Consider the following 17,022-nt stretch of genomic DNA (forward strand, 5'->3'; position numbering starts at 1 on the left):
TTATATATATTATCTGTATTATTATATTATTATTTAAAATATCCATAATGTTGCTGCAGAAATTAATTCAAATTGCTAATCATTTTCTTAGGATACCCAGTGGTTGAAAGGTGGCAGAATATCATCTGTGCACAGTTTTTGCAAATACTTATTACTGAATTCAAAGATCCAGCCTAAAACAACTTTATTACTGGTCGTCGAGCTTGCACAGGTCTTCTGCGATTGGGTTTCCACAAACCAGCTGCATGACTCCGATTATTCTGAGGGCCTTAAATACTACACTAATCCCTTCTTTGCGGAATATAACTGAATCTAAACTGAAACAAGATCGGTTAAAGTTACTGGCTCGTGGGTTCTCCAGATCAACGACATTGAGCGGCGAACTTCGAATTTCGAAACGACAGTGACGTAATGAAGACTCGTTCGCGGAATTCACTCGCATTAGAATTACAAGATTCATAAAGTTTCGAAGCCTCGCGAAGCAGCGTTCGAAAGCAGGCATCATTACAGAAAAATTGCATGTAGAATCTGTGTAGCAAGAGAGTGAATCTAAACGGACTGATGAAACGGGATCGAGTATTTCCTTGTGATGAAGACTGAACAGCGTGTAAACAGTCAGAGTCAATATTTTAAACTTGCATGTGAAACGGTTAACATGAATGCAAAATCAATTATAAACCAATGCTGATTTTTACTTAATTGTTTACTGTCTTGCAAATTCTTTGTAACTTATATTGTCACTTCAGGAGACAATAACAGGGGAGTGACAGATTTAGCCTTTAGTATGTCAAGAATATAACAATGTCCTCAGTTGCATTAGAGTGGGTTGGGCATAAGTTACTTTGGCTTTCTCGCCATTATTGTCCTTGATTTTGACATTGATCCTATGTTCATTTTAGATCAAAAGAAACTGAAAGAAGATTCTGTCACTTGCCATCAATGTGGAATGGGTTTCGTTTATCAAGCAAGTCTTAAGAGGCACATGACAATTCACACTGGAGACAAGCTGTTCATCTGCTCTCAATGTGGAAAACATTTAAGATTGATTAATCTGTGCAAGTCATAACCGTTACTATAAGTTCAAGACAAGAGGCCTCCCTTCCAATTCTTCAAGACCATAGACAAAGTTAACAAACAAGTTCTCATCACCTTTGCTTGGATGCAGTGCAGATGCAGCTTTGACTAATACAAATCGCAAGTGCTATTGAATAAATGTAATACATTAAACTATTTACTTGTTACTACATTCCCTGCCTCTTAGTCTTTCCCTTCATATTGGATGCAGAAGTCTTTGATAATAGGTTTGAATAACATGGGATATAAGACTCAAATGGGATAATTTCTGATTTAATGAACCAATCAAGAGACAATGCACACCTATTAAAATGAATTTATCATTTATTGGTTTTCATTCAGTGATGATCTGTTAAAGTACATTGGTGTCATGTCACAATATTTTATATTATATTCTATATTCTAAAAAAAACAAAACAATAGGAACCATCACAGACATTCTAATGGTTTCCACTACATTTAGGCTGTATACATTTGTCAGACACTTTGCTTAAAAGCGACTTATGCATCCAGGCTATACATTTTTTATATTATTTACCAGTAAAACTGAACCCATCATCTTTTCCTCTGTTATGTAATGCTACCACTGAGCCACAGGAACATTACATATACCAACATTTAACCAGTAACAAATGGTTTCCTGTAGTGTGTTTTGGGACATATTCCATTAGGATTTAGTGGTTTTAGCAAGTCAACCAATTACCAGAAGCCAGGGTCCGGTACAGTTCCCGTTAAAACCAACACAAGTCCCATTATAAAGCTTTAGAATTCATTTATGGTGTCTATTGTTTTTTGTTTTTCAGCAGTGTCCCCTTAACAAATACCTCATTGCCCAACTGTAAAGAAGCAAAGAGAAAACTCAGTATACACTAAAGATTTTCACACGGCCATCAAAATCAATCAGCCACAATCACAAACAGATCATTAGTAGCCTATGTAATGTAAAAGGCTGATCATGATACCCTCTCAAACCAATTACAAATGTTTTCATTAACGTGTAATCTGTTATGTGTAATCTTAATAAGTAACATTAATTATGAAATAACTCAGTTTTTCATTGTACACGCGTGTTTTTCTTTAAACTGAACCTACATAATAAAGCTGACCCGAGATCAGCGCCGTCTAGCGGAGAACCGTCGACATTTCAAAGCAGTGATGAAGACTCGTTTGCTGAAACCACGTGACTTGGTTAGTTTGATTCGTGAACTGAACCACTGATTCAAAGCAAAATATTCTTAAACGTTTCGAAGCTTCATTCGAGATCATAAATAAACAAACGCTAGGCTTGTTTTAAACCAAATACATTCGTGTGTGGTTATATACAAAACTGACAGAATCAAACGCGACTGACTGAGCGATCTATAGAATAAACGGAGAACATTTCCTGGTGATAAAGATGGAGAATCGTGAAAACCATCGGACCACAGAAACACCAGATGTGAAGATGAAAACCTGCCAGTCCTCACCTATGCGAGAGCAGAAGAATGAAACAGATGGTAAGTTAATTATGTCACTTACAAAGAATCTTAATTGTTTTTACAAATGGAAAACTACGTGCGCCAAATGATTTATGCATAGGCTACATATTTGGTATTTGGGGTATTTGTCATAGCAACTATATATTAAAATTTATTGATTAAAATTTACAAATAAAGGCCAAAAACAGAACATCCCTTTACTAATTATGCCATAAAGGTGCATCCCTACATTACTGGCTACTCAAGAAATAAACACATAGGAGGACATCAAAAACTTTACTGAAATGTATTTTATGATCTTACCTGTATATAATTTAAAACTCGCACAAGATTGGTTTGTATTATTTTGTACAAAAACAATTAGCCTAGCAACGAGATGAAGACTGCAAACATATTACTATATTATAAGTTATCTATTTCACTGCAGTCAAAAATTGAGAACAGTACTGCCACCATATACATTATATATACAAATGCATATGCAAAAAAATTTTTTATAGTACTCTCCCATTCACTGTTGTTCAGGTTTTCCCAACTATGATGACTCTTGAATGCTGAGAAACCGGAATTTTTTTTGATGAAGAAACAGGTTTGTAAAGTCGTGGGGTAATGGTTAGAGCGTCGGACTCACAATCAAAGGGTTGTGAGTTCGAGTCTTGGGCCGGCAGGAATTGTGGGTGGGGGGAGTGCATGAACAGTTCTCTCTCCACCTTCAATACCACGACTGAGGTGCCCTTGAGCAAGGCATCGAACCCCCAACTGCTCCCCGGGTGCTGCAGCATAAATGGCTGCCCACTGCTCCGGGTGTGTGTTCACAGTGTGTGTGTGTTCACTGCTCTGTGTGTGTGCACTTCGGATGGGTTAAATGCAGAGCACGAATTCTGAGTATGGGTCACCATACTTGGCTGAATGTCACGTCACTTTCACTTTAAACAGGCTCATACACATGTAAAACTGTATCACACACATGCTATTTTAGAACATTTATTCAATTTATTCCACTGTAAGTTACAGCCCTGTCCAAACCAGTTCCTGACTGTAGGAGCTCCTCATTTACCGATATATTCCTCCTGAATTTCACCTCAGCCTTCCATCATGTTTCGCACATTCGCACACAGAACTAGACTTTATCGTTATTATCATGGAAAGACTAATTCTTAATGTTTGGAAAATTTTTAATGGCATATTGAAAATGATAAGATATCGCCCATCCCTCATACACTGATGAAGTTTCTAATGCTTCGTTCACACCAAATGCGAATAGAGTGTCTGGCGCGGATGATTTTAATGTTAATGAGGCGTTTAGCGTGGCGTGGTAGACGCGAATTCGGCTCATTCGTGCGAAGCGAATGGAGCATCTAGCATGATACGTGTGTCTACCGCGAATGGTGCTTTTTGTGCATTTATGCATTCGACGCGAATTCGAGGCTGATACCCGAGTTGAAATATTTGAACTCTTCATGCCGCGTTAACCAATCCGGAGCCTTCTTACTGCTGTAGCGGCAGGCCCGCCTGAAGTCACTCATTCAACATGGAGGAACGACTGATATTGTCAGTGAGCAGTCACCCGGAGCTATATGACAAGTTCATATTTCTATAGAGACAGGAATAATAAAAGACCTTGATTGGATGAGTGTCGGTGAGGAGATTGGGCAACCTGGTAAGTTGTAAATACACATTTCACTTTTGAGTCACGTACACGTTTATCAACCCGCGGCCTTCCCGCTGTTTTTTACAAATATTTCCCGAGTGATATACAGCTACTTTTCGCAAGAGCAAATACAAAGAGATAACTCTCTCGATGAATGCTCGGTCAACATCAGCCATCTTGCAAACAGACAACCGCCAACCACGGATTTCGCCTCAGACGCACGTCAATTTCCCTTCAAACGTCTATTTTGCTCTAAACGCGCGAATGCATTCAAAATGCTGAAGCGACAAACTATACGCGGTAGATGCAAATTTGACACTCTTTTCGCATATGGTGTGAACACAGCATTAGGGCACCAACTATTAAAATCATTCGACTGGTTTCTTTCAGTCATGGGCAACAATAAGTTTACAAATCTCGGCTGCTTGCGTTATATATATCGAATTGCAGTTCAGGAAAAACATGTCTGTGCCTAAACAATGACCTCTGTTGCATTCTGCTATTAAATTGGGTCGCAAATCTATACATTTGGCTCAAAATACCACCTTTGTTGTCTTCGAATTGATGTTTGACATTGATCTTTTAATGTTTATTTTAGGTCAGATCGAAGTGAAAGAAGATTTTGTCACTTGCCATGAATGTGGGATGGATTTTTTGGATCAAGCAAGTCTTGAGCAGCACACGAGAATTCACACAGAAGAGAAACTGTTCGTCTGTCCACAGTGTGGAAAGAGTTTCCCGGTGCAACACAGGCTCGAGGCTCATTTAAGGATTCACACTGGAGAGAAACCATTCAGTTGCACAGAGTGTGGAAAGTGTTTCACGCAACAAGGTCAGATTAAAAGTCACATGAGAAGTCACACTGGAGAGAAACCTTTCACTTGCCCTCAATGTCAAACTAGTTTCACATCGAAACAAAGCCTTAAAAGTCACATTAGAATTCACACTGGAGAAAAACCTTTCACCTGCTCTGAGTGTGGAAAGAACTTCATAACACAAGGATACCTTAAACGTCACATAAAAACTCACACTGGTGAGAAGCCTTTCACCTGTCCTCAGTGTGGAAAAAGTTACAAATTGCAAGAAAGCCTTGAGAGTCACATAAGAGTTCACACCGGAGAGAGGCCGTTCGTCTGCCCTCAGTGTGGAAAGGGTTTCACAGCAAAACAGTGTCTTAAAAGTCACTTAAGAATTCACATTGGAGAGAAACCTTTCACCTGCTCCATCTGTGGGATGAGATTCACACAACATCAAAGTCTTAAACATCACATGTGGACTCACACTGGAGAGAAGCCTTTCATTTGCCCTGAATGTGGAAAGCGTTTCACAATAAAACAACGCCTTGATATTCACATGAGAATTCACTCGGGGCAGAGACCTTTTTCCTGCTCTCAGTGTAGAAAGAGTTTTACAGTAAAACTTAACCTTGCAAGACATATGAGAGTTCACACTGGAGTGAAGCCTTTCTTGTGCCCTCAGTGTGGAAAGAGATTCACAGTGAAACAAAGCCTCGAGAGTCACATGACCATTCACACTGGAAAGAAGCCTTTCACCTGCTCTGAGTGTGGAAAGGGTTTCACGAGTAAACCCAAGCTTAGCTATCACATGAGAAATCACTCAGGAGAGAGGCCTTTTATATGTTCTAAGTGTCCAAAAAGTTTCACAGTGAAACAAAACCTTGATATTCACATGAGAATTCACTCTGGAGAGAAACCTTTTTCCTGCTCTCAGTGTGGAAAAAGTTTCACAATGAAACAAAACCTTGACATTCACATGAGAAGTCACACTGATGAGAAGCCTTTTACCTGCTCTCAATGTGGAAAGAGTTACAAAGTGCAGCAAAGCCTTGAGAGTCACATGAGAGTTCACACTGGAGAAAACCCTTTCACCTGCTCCGAGTGTGGAAAGAGTTTCACAGTTAAACAAAGCCTTATGAATCACATGAGAATTCACACTGGAGAGAAACCTTTCACTTGCTCCGAGTGTGGAAAGAGTTTCACAGTCAAACAAAGCCTTATGAACCACTTGAAAATTCACACTGGAGAGAGGCCTTTCACCTGCCCCCAGTGTCCAAAGAGCTTCACGCAACATAAACATCTTAAACGTCACATAAAAACTCACACTGGAGAGAAGCTTATTGATAGAGAAGGGGAAATCTCTACCGTCACTTGTGTACAGCATCAGTCCAAATGAAGTGATAGCAGTCATAGCGTACTAGTACATCTGCCTGCTATCAGAGGAGAGTGATGTAGTCAGTTTGTTTGATTAGGAGACCAGGACTGATATGAAACCAATTGGACAATTTGGTCAGGATGCCACGTTTACTCCCCCACTCTTAACAAGCAAATGTCTCTGTTCATTTGTACCAAAAATGCATGGTAGGACTTTTGGGATGATGCTTATGGATAGTATACACTGCTTTATTCCATAAAAATTAATACTAGTCAATTTAGATTTCATGGTGACCTTATATCACAAAACTCTAAGGTCTGGTTTCACATACAGTGTTTAGACTAAGCCTGGATTAGTCCATAGTTCAATTAGGACATTTAAATAATTTTTCGTAAGCATGCCTCTTGAGACAAAACAAATGCATTGTTATATTTTAAGCTCAATCAGTGCAAGTTTCTTTCTGCTGAAACAGCTCAGATTTACATTTTAGTCTGGGACTAGGCTTAAATCTTGTCTGTGAAACTGGTGGTAGGTGTCTTACCTTGCAGTCTCAGGTTTGAAATATGATTATAAAGTAAAATGCAGCCTACATTAACATTATTAATAATTTATATTAAACACATTTAGTTGTAGTTATTTACAAAATATAAGCACGAATATGATGGTGGACCAGTTTAAACTAAACGGGTTCTACCAATATAACAGCCTCATGCACAAGTTAACCAACAAGGAATTCTACTACCATGTTTGTTTGTAAAACAAAACATTACACAAACGCATTACATTTAATGGTACTTCACCAAGATTATGACTAAAAATCTATGTATAATGCTTAAATTAACCCACAGAGTTCTTCTGTCTGGCAAACACCATTGAGGTTTGGGGGATCTGACCATTTCATCTTAGTGCTGCACATTACACATTTTAAATTTACATTTAAACATTCAGCAGACGCTTTTATCCAAAGCAACTTACAAATGAGAACAATAGAGTCAATCAGATCAACAAGAGAACAACAACAGTATAGAAGTGCTATGACAAGTCTCAGTTAGTATTTTTTTTTTTTAATATGATAGACAAAAAAAGAAAAGGGAACCACTAAAAGGGACGGTCGTAAAAAAAATAATAAAAAAAATACACCCCTGAAATATGGTAAATAAATCTCAACCGCACCTGCTTGATATGTCGAATAAACATAAGTTCTTGCATAGAGAGAAATATGCTTGTGTTTTAAATGTAGGAATCCTGTTTGACAGATGATGTAACCTCCTAGAAGTGATGTCACTTGAATGTACATTATTTTACAAGGGTTTTTCATGAAGGTAACAGGGCTGACATGAAATCAGAAAATGCATATTTATGCCAAAAACATTGCTTAACAATGAGACTATATTTAAAACAATATGCAAATTTGTTTTTTCATATATATATATATATATATATATATAGTTTTGCCTTCATTTTGAAAATTAAAAGCCCTTCTGAAAAAAAATAATCCCTTTGAAGGACAGCCCATAAAACTTACCCCTATCAGCATAAATGCTATTTAGATCATTTAATATAATACGTTATTGAACTATGTAATATTGATGAAAGTGTACATAGTATTGAAATGCTTTTAAATTGCAAATTTATTTCTTGTTATATTAAATCAATGTTTTGATTATTCTTAGGGATGCAAAAGGCACCGATTTTGTGGAATGACCCAAACAATGAGAATAACTGTATTTTCTCCACAAAGATCTACGTCAAAACATAAACTTTTCCAACACATTTTGGCAGCTGGATACTCATTAATATCCTAAACTGATTATCCTCCATTTTAGGTAGAATTGGCCATTTAAGATAACTACAGAATTTTTTTTTAATATATACTTTGCAAATTTTACTGTTTTAATTTTGAAGGTGTATTAAAACCTGTAAATAACTTACTTTTTAATAAATTCCATATTACTTTGTTCTTACGTCTTTGTGTCCCAAATATATTCTTCTCCAATCTGTTACTCGATCCAGAAACAGGGCAGGGACAGCAGATCATCGCCCCTAGCGGTGAACCATCGAAATATCACGCGTCTCGGTCCTGTATGTGACGCAACGAGGCCTCTGTGTTAAAATCACGTGACTTGACCAGTTTGATACGCGCACGACTGATTCGCATTCGTTTTTACGCTTATTTAAGGAGAAAACAAAGTAGTGATTTTAAACCCGAATCCACTTTGGCTGCAGAATAGCCATTAGAGAATAGAGTGAACGAAACCTGGTTGATGGAGACTGATGGAATAAGCGGCTTCGAACATTTCCTGGTGATAAAGATGGAGCAGCATGAAAACAGTCAGACAGCAGAGACTCCAGATGTGCAGACGAAAACATGCCAGTCCTCGCCAATACAAGACTGCAAGAACAAAAGGCAGTGTAAGTAATGAATTAAACAAGTTAAAGTATTATGTTTGTTATATTAATTGTTGATCGTGACTAATGAAAAGTGATCAAAGGACGTCTGCCGAATAAGAAACATCGTTAGGCTGCTCCAGATGTTTAAGTGTCCGCAATAACTGGGAATACAATATAGACCAAGTATATTTAAAAAAGAATTAACTGAAATTTAAACCGGAGAAGCTTAATAACTTAATGCGATTTTTAGATCAGATAATTTGATAATTAAGATGATTCATTATTTTCTGGTAAAATTAACTAAGCGTAAATATAATAAGAAATGGGCAAAATCGGTTAAAGTGGGCCATGTTTTTTTTTTTTTTTTGACATCATGTACAGTATCATTAAATGTCTATGCACATAATGCTCAATTTTACAAAAGTGATTCAACAAAAAATGTTCCAATTAAAAAAAATCTAATAATATTATAACACCACATTAAACATTATATTGTATTATTATATAACATATTATCAATATAATAAAATAAAAATAAAAATTTTGTGTGTTGAATATGGCACCACAATAAATTATTCTTATTTCAGTTACTTGAGTACTAATGTCCATCCCAAGCTCTAGCATTCACAAGCTGTGTAAACGTTATTATATATACTTATTCTGTTAATTTTACTTTATTGTTTGGGGTGCACATCTATTAACGACCATTACTGTACAGCTAATGTCTCAAATTTATTGCCCATGAATTGATTTTTGACATTGATCCTTTAATGTTTATTTTAGATCTCAAGGAACTGAAAGAAGATCCTGTCACATGCCATCAGCATGAGATGCATTTCATTCAACAAGCAAACTTTAAGCAGCACATAGGCATTCACACTGGAGAGAAGCCATTCATCTGCCCTCAGTGTGGAAAAACATTCATATTCAAACAAAGCCTCGAGAGGCACATCAGAATTCATACAGGAGAGAAACCTTTTTCCTGCTCTGAATGTGGGATGAGTTTCATAGAGAAACAAAAACTTAATATTCACATGAGAAATCACACGGGAGAACAGCCTTTCATCTGCACTCAGTGTGGAAAGAGCTTCACATTTAAACAAAGCCTTGAGAGACACATGAGAATTCACACCGGAGAGAAGCCTTTTACCTGCTCCGAGTGTGGGATGAGCTTCATAGAGAAACAAAAGCTTAAAATACACATTAGGATTCACACCGGAGAGAAACCTTTCAGCTGCCCTCAATGTGGAAAGAGTTTTAGAGTAAACAGGAGCCTTAAGAGACACATGAGCATTCACACTGGAGAGAAACCTTTCGGATGTACCCATTGTGCAAAGCGTTACACGGTGAAACAACACCTTGAGAATCACATGAGAATTCACACTGGAGAGAAACCTTACACTTGCACGGAGTGTGGAAGCAGTTTCATGGAACAACGACAACTTATAATCCACATGAGGATTCATCTGGGGAGAAGCCTTTCACTTGTCCTCAATGTGGAAAGAGTTTCACACAACAAGGACAGTTGAAATGTCACATGAGAATTCACACTGGAGAGAAACCTTTCACTTGCACTCAGTGCGGAAAGTGTTTCACAGTGAAAAGTACGCTTGACAGTCACATGAGAGTTCACACTGGAGAGAAACCTTTCAGCTGCTTTCAGTGTGGAAAGAGTTTCATTCAACAAGGGCAACTTCAAATTCACATGAGCGTTCATACTGGAGACAAGCCTTTTGTCTGTCCGTATTGTATGAAGAGTTTCCCGCTGAAGCATGGCCTTGAGAGACACATGAGAATTCACACTGGAGAGAAGCCTTTCAGCTGCTCTGAGTGTGGGATAAGCTTCATAGAGAAACAAAAGCTTAATATTCATATGAGAATTCACACTGGAGAGAAACCATTCAGCTGTTCTGAGTGTGGAAAGAGTTTTACAGTGAACCGGAGCCTGAAGAGACACTTGAGAATTCACACTGCAGAGAAACCATTCACCTGCACCCAATGTGGAAAGAGTTTCATGGAACAAGGCCACCTTGAAAGTCACATGGGAATTCACACTGGAGTAAAGCCTTTCACCTGCTCTGAGTGTGGAAAGAGTTTCACAGTGAACAGAAACCTTAGGAGACACATGAGCATTCACACAGAAGAGAAGCCTTACACCTGCCCTCAGTGCGGAAAGAGCTTCACAGAACACGGACAACTTAAAAGTCACATAACCATTCACACCAGAGAGAAATCTTTCGCCTGCTCTGAATGTGGAAAGAGTTTCACAGTGAAACAAGGCCTTAAGAGACACCTAAGAATTCACATTGGAGAGAAGAATTTCACTTGCTCTGAATGTGGAAAGCGTTTCATTCAGCAAGGACACCTTCAAAACCACATGCGAATTCACACTGGAGAGAAGCCTTTCGTCTGCTGTGTGTGTGGAAAGGGTTTCACGATGAACATTTCTCTTGAGAGGCACATGAAAATTCACACTGGAGAGAAGCCTTTCAGCTGCTCTTATTGTATGATGAGTTTCACAGTGAAACAAGGCCTTGAGAGACACAAGAGAATTCACACTGGAGAGAAACCATTCACCTGCTCTGAGTGTGGAAAGAGTTTCATGCAACAAGGACACCTTCAGATTCACAAAAGATTTCACACCGGAGAGAAGCCTTTTATCTGCTCTGAATGTGGGAAGAGTTTCACAGTGAAACAAAGCCTTAAAAGTCACATGAGAATTCACACTGTAGAGAAAACTTCCAACAGATTGGAGGAGTCTCCTCTACCACCACCTGTGTGCTTCATCCATCCAGATAATGTAGTCAGTCATAGCGTACCAGGACACCCACCAGCTAACGGAGGAGAGTGATTAGTCAAAACTACTTGAAAGATTAGGAGGCCAGGACTGATAAGAGACCAATGGATGCCAATAAAAACACATTGTAAATAGAAGCAGCTAAATCCAATCATTTCTACCTCATATATAGCTTTCATTTGTATTAATTCCTTCAGTTTTTTCTGATGCCGTATAGATTTCATTTAAGATTCAATGATCTGTGAATACAGTCTGTGGTACCAACATGCCAGCGTCGCTTCAATGATTTCGTGACTTGACTTGAGGTAAAAAGCACAAACTGTTTTAAAGAACTGATAACACTGATTATACAAAAGCGCTAACTGTATTAATATACTTTGAAAACACGGACTGATGAAATTGTTTCTCGTGTAATCTGAATAAAACCATACAGTCAGTTTTTTTTACTTAAATAGAGAAAGTGCTTTTCAGTTTTGTCTGTATTTGCATCAGATGGTCTTTGGGCTAAAATAAGTATTTCGATACAGATTCCAGTTGTCTTTTCGCAGATTTCACAATTTTAGAAATATTTAATTATGTCATTGTAATGACTTACTTAACAAAAATTTACTTAACAATAATACAGTAATAATAGTTTTCATATGTCATAGTTTAAATAAAAGTCATACAGCGTCGTTTTGGACATTGTTGATTTTTTTATTCTTTGGGCAAAAAACAGTTGAAACATTCTTTAGAATCATAATTTATTTGAGTTCTGCATAAGAAATAAAGTCATATAGGCTTTAAATGATATGAGGGTGTGTAAATGAGGACAGACATTTTCATTTTGAATGGTCTCATTATTTATGAATTTGTGTTCGCCTAAAATCTTATTATAGTTCATGTTTAATTAAGTCTACTTATTTCATACAGTACAGAGAAAACATATCAATCTCAAATAAACGGTACACACTAGACCATTTCAGCGTATTATGTATCATTTAAAACTAAAATGTTTGCTTTACATTTTTCCCAAAATATTCTTCTTTAAAACCAGAGGATAGACATAACCACTGCATTAAAAAACCATGAACAACACACACTGAGGAAATGCACACACATTACATGCCACTGGAAGTGACTGTCTAATGACACCAGACCTCCTCTTCAGAAGTGGATATTATGACACTGTATCAGTATCCAGACAGCACTGTGACAGAAGGGTAGCGTGTGCGGTGCATCATACACTTCTCTCGGTCGATGAGGAGGGAGTTTGTTTTGCAAGAGATGTCTTTCTCCAGGGACAGTCTGCTTTCTTCCAGGTCCGACAAAGATTTGCGTGCTTCATACAGCTGCTGCTGTAGGGCTGCTACTGTACTGTTGAGCTCTGACACCTCACCTAACAAACTACACAAACACACACACATCAGATGGGTATATGTGGATTAGGAGACTGAGTGTGTGTATGCATGTGTGTTTATGCACCTGAGCTGAGGCTGGTCTCGGCACTGCTCCATGTTGGGTCTGAAGGTTCGGTAATGCAGTCTAGATTGAGCCACTCTGAGAGGAGCTTCTTTATCATACACAGCTTGCTGCAGGTATGAGATATTCCTCTCCTGAGCCCCAATCTGCTCTAGAATCTATTACACAGACATATTAAAGGAAAAGCTCACCTAAAATTTTTAATTTGCTGAAGATTTACTCACCTTCACTCCATCCAAAATATAGATGTGTGTGTGTTTTTTTTTTTTTTATAGGAATAAGTACAAAAAAATTTGCATGTTGCTCTTGCTCACCAATGGATCCTCTGCACGTCTGCAGTGAATGGGTGCCGTCAGAATGAGAGTTCAAACAGCTTATAAAAACATCACTATAATCCACAAATAATCCACAGCACTCCAGTCCATCAGTTATTGTCTTATGAAGTGAAAAGCTGAATGATTGTAAGAAACAAATCCATACCTACAATTACAGCTAATATATCAGACATACATTAATAATATTGCTTTTTAAAGTTGAAAAGTAATTGCCTTGTTTTTCATCAGGAGAGAATTATGCACAGATCAAGCCCCATTTACAAGCAAAAACAGTTCTAAACAAATACGCTCATGCTAGGAGCAATAGTTTTAAAGTTAAAACTTGAAGTGGTGTGGATTACTGTGATGTTTTTATCAGATGTTTGGACTCTCATTCTGACGGCACCCATCCACTGCAGAGGATCCATTGGTGAGCACGTGATGCAATGCTACATTCCTCCAAATCTTACATTTTTGAACAAATGTTAATTTTTGCATGAACTTTTCCTTTAAACCAGTGGTTCTCTCCTCCAGTCCTCGGGACCCACTGCTCTGCACATTTTGTATGTCTCCCTTAATTAAACGCACCTGATTCAGATCATCAGCTAGTTCAGAGAGAGATCCATGAGCTGAACTAAGTGTGTCAGATAAGAGAAACATACAAAATGTGCAGAGCAGTGGGTCCCAAGGAATGGAGAAGAGAACCACTGCTTTAAACTAAATTTTAACCTCCCGATATGTTTACTTGTATGAAATTATATAGACTCAATCATATGTGATGCCTTGTGTAAATGTAAACGTGTATTGCCTGAGCCAGGTGCAGCTCCAGCTGTGTTTTGGCTTGGCTCAGTTCCATGCAGCGCTGGTTGAAGGCCTGATCAACAGCAGCACACTGCGCCCGTAGGTCCTCAGAAGTCTCCTGCAGGACCCGCTCTATCAGCCGCCTCAAGGCCTGGCTCGCCACCTCCTCTCTCTCCGCCAGACGCAGGTTATCCCGAGTAAACCTACGCCAAACCTCCTCATCGCACACCCTACACAGAAACACATCTGAGATGCTGTCACCACAACAGCTGCGATCTAAAAGTGCTGGCAGTGTTATGCATTATCAGACACCCAGTGGAGTCAAAATTTGTTCTTGATCATCCGCTTTAATATTAAAGTTGTGTCACTCCAACTGAGCTGAGGTGAGGTTTGGCACGCACTGGTCCTGCAGCATGGCTGAGCTGGGATGCCGTTGTGTGTCGGTGCTCCTGTTGTTAAAGCGTCCACACTGGTCATCCAGACTGTAGGCATGCTGTTTATCAGACCAGTCTAACTCAAGAGTCTGCTTCATCTCCCGGTTCAGCCTGACAGACACAGACAGGTTTAAGACTTCAATCTGCAATCCAATCAAAATCAATTACAATTGTGTGCTGAACACTTATAAATGTTGACCAAATGTTACTTTTCTGGTGTACTATTGCCTTAAGGAATGCTTTGTAAGATATAAATGTGAATTTATTGCACTGATATAGTATAGAATATAGTATAGAATTTGAACAGAATTAAAGAGAGATCCATAATTTGGACAACTGGCCTTATCTGGTCGACAGTTTGATCCAGAGTTTTTTTTCAGCAAGGCCTGAATGCTTCTGATCAGCTCCACTTCCTGTTGGAAATCATTGAAAAAATGGTTTCAGGATTGGTTGTTGACACATTGAACTCATTTTGTGTTTAATGGCATCTTTCTTATTCACTATGCCAGCTACTAGTAACAATAATGGTCAGATATTATTTTAAATATTTTATTAATTAAGGATTCTACAACTACTAATAATTGTATTGTTATAGACCTATGTATTATTATTGTTCTCTATTAATTAGTAAAGAAAAACAACTTTATCATATTCTTAACATAAAACATTTGCAAAATGTCCACTTTGTGGGGAGTTGAAGACATGTTTGGTGTGTGTGTGTGTGTGTGTATTAGTGCTGTCAAATGATTAATCACACCCAAAATAAAAGTTTTTATTTAAAGTATATAACAATGTATGTGCACTGTGTATATTTACAGTATTATGCATATATAAATATTTACGTGTATATACATCTATACATTAATATTCTTATATTTTAATATATATAAGTTTAAATATGTGTAATATATATATATATATATATATATATATATATATATATAAACAATTTAGAAATAAATACACACACACAGTACATGTATAATATATGTAAACAAAAGCTTGTATCATGGATGCGATTAATCACAATTATCATTTGTGTGTGTGTGTGTGTGTGTGTGTGTGTGTGTATGTGTGTGTATATTTATTTATTGATTTGGGGGGGAAATAAAACTTTCCCATCTTATTGTCCTTCAGTTACCTTAAGAAGTTCTTCTTCCACCTGGTCCTCCACCAGGTCCGGTCCGAAGCGTCTCTCTCGGCAGGTGAGGTTATCAGTGGCGATGGCGAAGGGAATCTCCGTGGCGTCCAGTGCTTTCTCCAGCCGCCGCCTGGAGGCCGTCAGCAGGTCCGTTTCCCGCGACCAGCCGCTCGATGAGATGCTCCAGCTCGGACCTCCAGCGGTGGATGTCCTGCAGCCGGTTGCCCAGGTGTTTGGTGCCCGCGGTCTGCGTGCGTAAAGTTCCGGCATCGGTCTCCGCTTTCAGCGCTTTGGACTCAGTGCAAATCCTCTCCGCGTGATCCCGGTCCGCGACGGACCGGTTTAACAGAGCAGAGTTATTGGCGAGCCACTCCTCGGGGGTGTATTTGGCGCTCCGGTAGCCCGCCGTGGCCAGACCGGCGGATGTACCCGCGTACACGCTTTCTTTAACGGCGGTCTCCGGGTTTGTGACCGGCGGCTGCGAGCCATTCTGCGCCGCTACCCGCGTGTCAAAATAAGGGCGAGACACTAAAATTTGGGATGACATCATATTTTGGTGTAGATTAAAGTATTTAACAGCCTGTAGTTGCTGTGCTGGTTTAAGTCCCAGAATGTTTGTATTCCGTTGCTTGGATACCGACGGTTTCTTAGGACGCGTTACGCACGCGAGAGCTCCAACGTTTCACGTTTCAACAGTCTTTATTATTTTGACTCGAAACCTGCTATTCAGATACAGACCTTGGATTTGGGATTCAACCAAAGTTATAGACAATTAGACTTAGTACTTTTTTTTTTTTTTTTTTAACAAACATAACAGCAAATACAGTTTCATCTACAAAAATAAAAAATAATATAATTATAAACAGTAGACAAAGAGCAAGTAAAGTAAAAACCAAGTAAAATAGACAAGAGTAAAACAAAATTATAACAAAATAAAAAAGAATACATTTACAAAATAATAATAATAATTTAGCCAGGGGTAACATATCCTTTAAATATATTCAAGAGAGATAGACATGCCTTGATTCCCTTTTGTTTTCATTATAAAAAAGCATAAATATTATACTTTGTACATAATGTAACTGATTTTAAAGCTTTGGCATTGTTGGAAGAAGATATAGTACTCAAATAATATTTAAGGTCATTGCAAAAGACAATAAAAAGAGGTTTGACAGAAAAAATTTACACTTGTGAGCAGAAAACTTGGCTAGAAAAATAAAAAGATTTACAAGAAAATACTTGTCTTTCAGATTTTTTGTCAGAGTTATAAGAACCAAATAACACATCCTTAAAAAAATTGACTAATAA

General features: G+C 38.2%; 2 pseudogenes; one reads left to right on the forward strand and one right to left on the reverse strand.

Annotated features, from left to right (window-relative positions):
* Window positions 1-1,633: 1,633 nt before the first annotated feature.
* LOC113075109 (zinc finger protein 850-like) lies at window positions 1,634-11,825 on the forward strand (annotated as a pseudogene).
* A 413-nt stretch (window positions 11,826-12,238) lies between these two features.
* LOC113075090 (tektin-4-like) lies at window positions 12,239-16,347 on the reverse strand (annotated as a pseudogene).
* Window positions 16,348-17,022: the final 675 nt, after the last annotated feature.

This window comes from Carassius auratus, unplaced genomic scaffold (genome assembly GCF_003368295.1).
Source record: "Carassius auratus strain Wakin unplaced genomic scaffold, ASM336829v1 scaf_tig00016366, whole genome shotgun sequence".
Classification (NCBI taxonomy): Eukaryota; Metazoa; Chordata; class Actinopteri; order Cypriniformes; family Cyprinidae; genus Carassius; species Carassius auratus.